The following is a 7,389-nucleotide window of genomic DNA, read 5'->3' as shown; positions in this document are numbered from 1 at the left end:
GGGCTTTGTGAACAGACTGATGGTGTTGAAGAGCACTTTAAACACGAGGAAACAGACACATTTTTGTAAATAACAATTACTTCTAAAAAAAAAAAAAAAAAAATAGGTCACATGTTCATGAAAATAGCAACAGGCGGGGCAACACCTCCCGTCAAAGAAGCTTAATCTCATGATGACGTGACAAATTTGAATCTGGGTTTTTTGGTTTCTTGACATGGCGGAGAGTTATTCATGCTCACCAATATTTATTAAACTGTCTGAGATCAAACAAATAACATATGGGAAAACTGCTTTGGAGGGGATTTTCACTTTAGGGCAAGCCAAGTTCGCAAAGAATGATCATCAGTGGAGTAAATTAACTATGACATTCAGTATGGGTCAGCCTCCTGGAAACGAACCCTTCAAACAGATAAAGACTAACACAGAGTAAGAAACATTCAGACAATCATCCATCTATCCATTTTCAAGCAAAGCATTCACATTCTCTCACAGATTTAAACATTTCTAAGTTCAGTTCTAGCCTGCATGTCTTCTGACTTTGGGTTGGGGGTGGGGGCACAGGGGGCATTGCCAACTCCACCTTCCTGCTGGGACATGAACATGCTAAGCACTGCGACACTGTTCCACCCAGACACAATCATCCCTGTGGTATGTTAGGAAACGTCATGCCATGTTTCTCCTATTTTTGACACTCCATTCTAAACTCCTGCGGACACGTCAATGGGACTTTGTACAAAGTGCCGAGTGACCCCTGTGTTAAGTGTCTGCAATCTGCAAACACCAAAAAAAAGTACAACAACATCATCATCTTTCCCTATTATCACCATTCCTCCAGTCACATTCACCCTTAACATCAACAATGAAATTCTCACAGAGGGCTGGGGAACATCAAAAGCCATTTCATCTCTTTGAAAGTGATGGATCTGATGTTGCATACTTGTGTGTGAAAGAAAAAAATACCCCAGAGCTCTACTTAAAATGCAACTACAAAGTCTCATCAGAGTGTATGGCTGTAGATTTCACTGGAGATTATGACCTCAATCTATTATTGACATGGTGTCTGTGGACATGAATGATTTAGTATTACTAGATGACATTAAACTGCTCGGTAAGAGTCGCCTGCAACTCCTCTCTTTTGTTGCATTCTGAATGAAACACCAGTGTAAAATGAGGATTGAGCAGTATGCAAGTAAGCGCTTGTGTCTCCCAAGTCCTTGGGAATGAACTCACTGAACTCCCAAAGGTGTGTGGAATAACTCAAGAGAAAACCAAACCTTACACCATCTCCCCCATCTAGTGGCCAAAAACTGTCATTGCGTCTCAGGTTTTCAGCTTCTCATTCAGTAGGATTTCAACCAGGTAATATGAGTGAATTCGTGGGTTCATGTGGTTAAATGGGACAAAGAGATGAAAAACAGAGGTGGGCCTACTCACTCTGCTACAGGGGTGAACCCCATTTTGACTGGAGCAGTGACATAGTGAAGATGAGCATGCACAAGGTTTGAGCACAACATAGAGGAAAAACTGATTTATTGTGGTTATGAAAATGAAGATCTGAACAGGCAGGTAACCATTTGTTGTTGTTACATAATCAAACCATAATTTCTTGGTAAGGTCTGCTGCCCCAAATTAAAATAGTTTCCTCGTGTACTTGTTGTGAACACGTGCAATTTATAAACAATTCAATTGATCCAATAATCGCTCAAAAGAGCAACTTATTATGACAACAGTGTTCCAATTTCAGGGGTTTTAAAACACAAAAAAACTGAATATAAAAACTAGTTTTTTAGATTTTGAAAAACTGGCAAAATTATGAAGATATGAAATCGAACAGCAAATGCATGACCATTTTCAGTAACGAGTCACTGAAGTATGGTAGTTAACTAAAATCATTCCTTAAGATCACAAAAGCCTAACAAATTAATATCTTACGAGATAAAACAAATATAAAATCTGAATATAAAATATAAAATAATACCTATGATAAAAAAAACAATCTTATTTCAACCTAGAATCCACCCTACAACCTTTGACCTATGATGGCTTTACCCTACTTGATTTTGAATTGATTTGCATAGATTTAAACCTTATTTCTTCCACTAATGTTTTAGGTGAGGAAAAAAGGAAGATGCTGACTAAACAAATATTCTAAGCATGGGTGCTATCTGGGATCCTCAAATAGGTCACATGACCAGAAAATCTACACAGTGACATTAAGGGCTAACTAAAGGGCCAACAGTTAATCTGGTAAGTGAACACCAATTTCAACCATTCTTCTAACACAACAGCATATGTCTGGCTTACTCGTCAGCATCTGCGAACTGGTCTGGCTCAGTGGGAATGTTGTAGCAGGTCCATCGGACAGGACGTGGGTGGCGTGCAGCTGGGCTGTAATTGGCTCTCACCAGCAGGGAAACTCTGTCCGTTTGCTTAAGTGTCAAATCCCGTAAAGAAAAATGGAGCACATCTTCTGGACCTGAAAGAGGCACAAAATACTGGTAAATCAGCTGTATGTGGCCTGATAGAAATCCTAAGAATAGTTCCTAAAACCTTTCTTAAAAAAACAAACAAACTATTAACTAAACTGACTATTGTGTTCTTTAAATATTTTTTTTCTTTACCATATGGTTGGACCCCAAAACACAGCTTTTCCCAGTCAGTGACTGTGATCTCTTGGATCTCATTCTCCCAGTCTTCTTCCTCTTGTGGTGGCATCAATGGCAGCATAGAGTTCTCCGGACAGACGACTTCAGTCTCTCTATAGAAGTTGACAGATCGACTTCAACAACTCAAAATGAGGCCAATTTCTTCTTTGTAGTGCAACAGTTTTATGATAAGGCAAGTTAGCCAGATCTATTTGCTTTCTCACCATAAGCTTAGGAAGGCTAAGAAGGCAACCAGCGACTCTAAAGTTCACTAATTAACATGTTATATCTTCTTTGCTTAGTCTGTCCAATGACCGACATGTAAAAACAACAATTTGTGGTTTTACAGGAGGTTATGTGCAGGACTATCTCTTGGCCTAGCTGTTTTCCCTATTTCCAGTCTTTATGCTCTAAACAAACCAGCTGCTGCTGCTGGCTGTAGCCTTATACATATATATATATACACACACACACAGATATGTATGTGGCACCACTCATTACATCATCTTCTCAGCAGAAAAAGGGAGTATTTCCCAAAATGTCAAACTTTTCCTGCACCAATTTGAATTGCACCACTCTTGCATGCAGCTGTATACTCCAGCCTTGTAACAGCTCATATTTCACTTATATATAGGAGATTGGACAGAAAGGGGTGAATAATAATGAATGAATGATTGAGCATTTTGGACTGAATGATTTATTCAAAAAGGTAGAAGGCTCACCTCTTCTTATGTCTGAATTTCTTCTTCCTTCTCTGGTTCTTCGCTGCTGGTGACGGGGTGGATCTCTCTGGTGCCATTTGGCCAGAATTATTGGGCACAGCAACAGTGTCTAGACTGGCAGCCCCATTGACTGAGATACAACGTGAACTGTCTCTCCTGATGACCCTGCCAGCTGCTGAGGGATAAGTCACAGCTGAAATCGCACTTCCTTGTTTCCCGAGTGTCCTTGGGAGCGCTGCTTTTGTACGCTTGCCTTTGTGCCCGTGGTTAATATAGCCATTAACCATGCATTGTGGTTTGGTACCATTTGGTGTGCCAGCTGGCGTGCTCTCACTGGTTCTGGTGGCAGTAGCTCGGTAGCCATTATGAGCAGCGGCTCCATTAACCAAACCTGTGGCTGGGGCCTGACCGCTGACCAGACCATTTGCTCGACAGGTGTTGCAAAGTGTTCCTCTTCTTCTGCCCTCGAAGTTCATACCAGTCTGAGGCATCGCGTCACCTGTAATGTACAGATGGAAGGTTTGATAAAAGTCATCAAAAAATGTAACTAATTAACTATTTTTACTGTAGAACTATAGAACATTGATATGCCATCAATAACTGTAGATATTCATGACAATATTATAATTTGCAACTACTGGGTCATAAAATTTGGTACATTTATGATCCCCAGAGGATAATCCCTCTGGGAGTCCCCTGATCTAGGCCTCTTTGTACTTAATACATCTGGGTTAGACTGGTCAAAAAAAATAAAACAAAACCAAAATAATAATAAATCCAATTCATCAAACTAACACTTTGGGATATTTTTTAATCTGCTGGAAAATGATCTAAAATTAAAATGCAATCCGTGTGTCTTTGAATGTAGGATAGATAACAATATTCTTTAACATACACTTCCATTAATCTCAATATGTTTTTGATGCACTTGCAAAGCTATCGTCAATAGAGCAGCAAAGTGGAACGAGTCATTTTGGGCACTCAGGGTTATGGAAGTGAAAGTCTTCTCCATTAACAGGAATTGTTGAATGTTAGATGACTTGCAGTTGGAGCACCGCCAAGGGTAAGATCGGTATGAAACTCTCCAAGATGAGCAACTGCACTTCTGTTGTGTAAACCACAAATGTTGAAAAAGATTATGCTTCATAGAGATCCGTAAACACGTTCAGTTGTTTAAATCCATTTGGATTCTGATAAAGTGTTAGATAAATTAGGCAACTATGGTGTCATCTGATGCAGTGACTAGGGCTCATGGGTATTGTAGTATTTGAGCCAGCTGTCATACCAAACTGACAAACATGATTTCTCAGACACAAAGTTGAAATAATCAGAACTTCAACTGATGTTCAAAGTGTTCAAAACATATCAGTGAATCACACTGCTTCACAAAGTTTCATGTTCCTTCATTAAAATGAAAGTGTTGTTTTTAGTCAATTCCACATGCTCCCATGTCAGCACTTCACATGTTTTAATCCTTAACTGAAAATAATTCCCTAAATGCACTTTTTATTCATGTTTGAGTAACTTACTATTTACTATAAGCTACAAAGCCCAGCTGTTTGAGAGAATTACAGGGCCTTCTTTTTTTATTTTTTTAAATGAAACTATATTTTTATGATCCATTTAAAAAAAAAAAAAGATTTATGTCTGCAGTAGGAACAAATACACTGTAGGCCGAGTGCCAACGGACCAAGGCACTGTTGGTTTTGGACTTTTGATTGTTGACAATAACAAAAATACGGTATTTCACCAGTTTCGTCTTTGAGAGGCATCCAGTTCTCATCTCATCCAGTTGTTTGAGACAGTTAGCTAAATAAGGTTAGCTATGTTCCCTGTAAAGCAATCAGATATTCCTGGGTAATATTTACTTTAAGTGTGTGTGTGTGTGTGTGTGTGTGTGTGTGTGTGTGTGTGTGTGTGTGTGTGTGTGTGTGTGTGTGTGTGTGTGTGTGTGTCAACAGATTGGAAGACCATAACTGGTAAGCCATTTCAGTTATTTGTTCTACAGCGGGGCTGGTATTGATAAGATATTTCTTCTCCCTCCTCCTTTTCGATCACGGAATGTGTGATTATTTTAGAAAATATAGAATGAATTTAAATGGAAAATAGCAGCTAAACTCAGTTGTACATTCAAGTGAAGTCAACTAACTTTGGCTCCCCTGTGCCAGGTGGCTGCTAACTTAGCCACCTGCTAATGTCTCCCACTAGCTAGCGACGTGATTGACACCTGACATCGTTCCGGCTGTTGACAGTTAATGTGCTTTACCATGGGGACAATAACGAATCAGTGAACAAAATCAATCCCATAATTTGACAATACATCCTAAATTCCGTCAGTTTAAACTAGCGACCTCTTACCTGTACTGTAGCCCAAAGCCCGGAGCACACCTCCCCCGTGTAGCTCAGTGACCCACGGCCACTGTGGGGCCTTCGAACTTGTGGGCGAAAGATGGCGCGCCCGATAGGGGGCGCAACAACACAAAACAAAAGTCATATTTTTACAGCTGGTTGGGTTTTTACGGCTTTTATATCCAGTTTAAAGCAGATTACCTCAAACGAAAACCTCATTACAGTATGTTCTGACTATCAAACACCAATCCATGTGGGCTTGGAAGCTGATTGTTTCTGTTTGCAGTTTGTTTCTTTGCAGTACATAGCTTAGATAAATGACCCCCAGCACTGCAGTGGAATTAGTGTAAACAATGCATTCAAGGAAGTCATTGATTTTCATTATGATAACTGAACAAAATGGCCAAATGAATGTAAACTACTTGTCCTGTCCATATATGTTTGTGTCCTTTTGTTCTTGGGCTCTTATTCCTGGCATTTGGGCAAATCTTAATGCTAGGTCATTCAGATGGCCCTTTACTGTTTCAACATGACACAAAACAAGGTCCATAAAGAAATTGTTTCCTCAGTTTGATTGTCCTGCACAGATGCCTGACCTCAACTCAATCCAACTCCTGTCGACTGAGTGGTAACAAATCTTTGCATTTAGGTTTCAATTTCTTCTGTTGCAGCAGCATTTTAGTGTCCATCTATCACATATGAGTGTAATATTGGGGTATATAGATAATTTGATAGAACTATGCCTCCTGTCTGTCTATGCCCAAAAATATGGTAAAACAGTACCTGGCATGTTACATTATTAAAACAAATTACCTTGGATAGACTTTGCTTGAATTATATGTTCCAAGTGGCCTGGAGACATAATAATGTGTACATGTAAAGCAAGCTTGTCTAAACATTGGAACAATAAAACCCCCAGTGAGTACTCTGAAATGTGTCATAATCACTGAAAGAAAGTAGAATACACACAATAAAACTGTGATTGTGAATTTGGAACAAATCATGCAATCAAATCAGAAAGAACAAAATAAGTGGTTTCATGTTTTAGAAATTATAGTTTATTATATAAATGGGCATGAGGACAAAAAAAGCAGTTAAAAATTATGAAATTTCATGAGACAGCATCACAGCCAAAGTCATTTTTATTGCCATTTCTAGTGACTACATTGCATTGGATAGCCCTAATAATTAAAATTTTAAGAGCTACAAGAAAAGTGTTTGTGACAGCTCAACATACTGTTGATTTCTTTTTTCTTCTTCTTTTTTTAATCTAGGATGGCACAAGCAGCTATAGAGTGAAAAGATTTGTGAGGCAAAACAGGACACAAGTCAGCAGGTACTGTACTGGTAAATAAGTCGATATAGCTCATAATGCTCACCATTTAGTTTACGTTAGGAAGACAGTTTACAACCATATAAAAAGCCATTTTAAAGCAAACCTAAAAGAAGTGGACCTTCTAACAAAGAGCTGAGAAATGCAACTAAACATCTCCCACTGCATTAAAAAAAATTTTACACTGACAAAATATTCCCAAATTGCTAAACTGGTTTGCGTACCATACAAAGCATTGTGCTATACTGCTTTTCTAATAGGACACCTAAGCAATCACAAGTTCTTCTGTGATAAAACTGTATAAAATAGATTTCATAGTATCAATCTGAAAAAGAGTGGT

The sequence above is a fragment of the Seriola dumerili genome, unplaced genomic scaffold (genome assembly GCF_002260705.1).
Source record: "Seriola dumerili isolate Sdu_G_001 unplaced genomic scaffold, Sdu_1.0 BDQW01001087.1, whole genome shotgun sequence".
In the NCBI taxonomy this organism is placed as follows: Eukaryota; Metazoa; Chordata; class Actinopteri; order Carangiformes; family Carangidae; genus Seriola; species Seriola dumerili.
Note: the sequence above shows the minus strand (reverse complement) of the source record.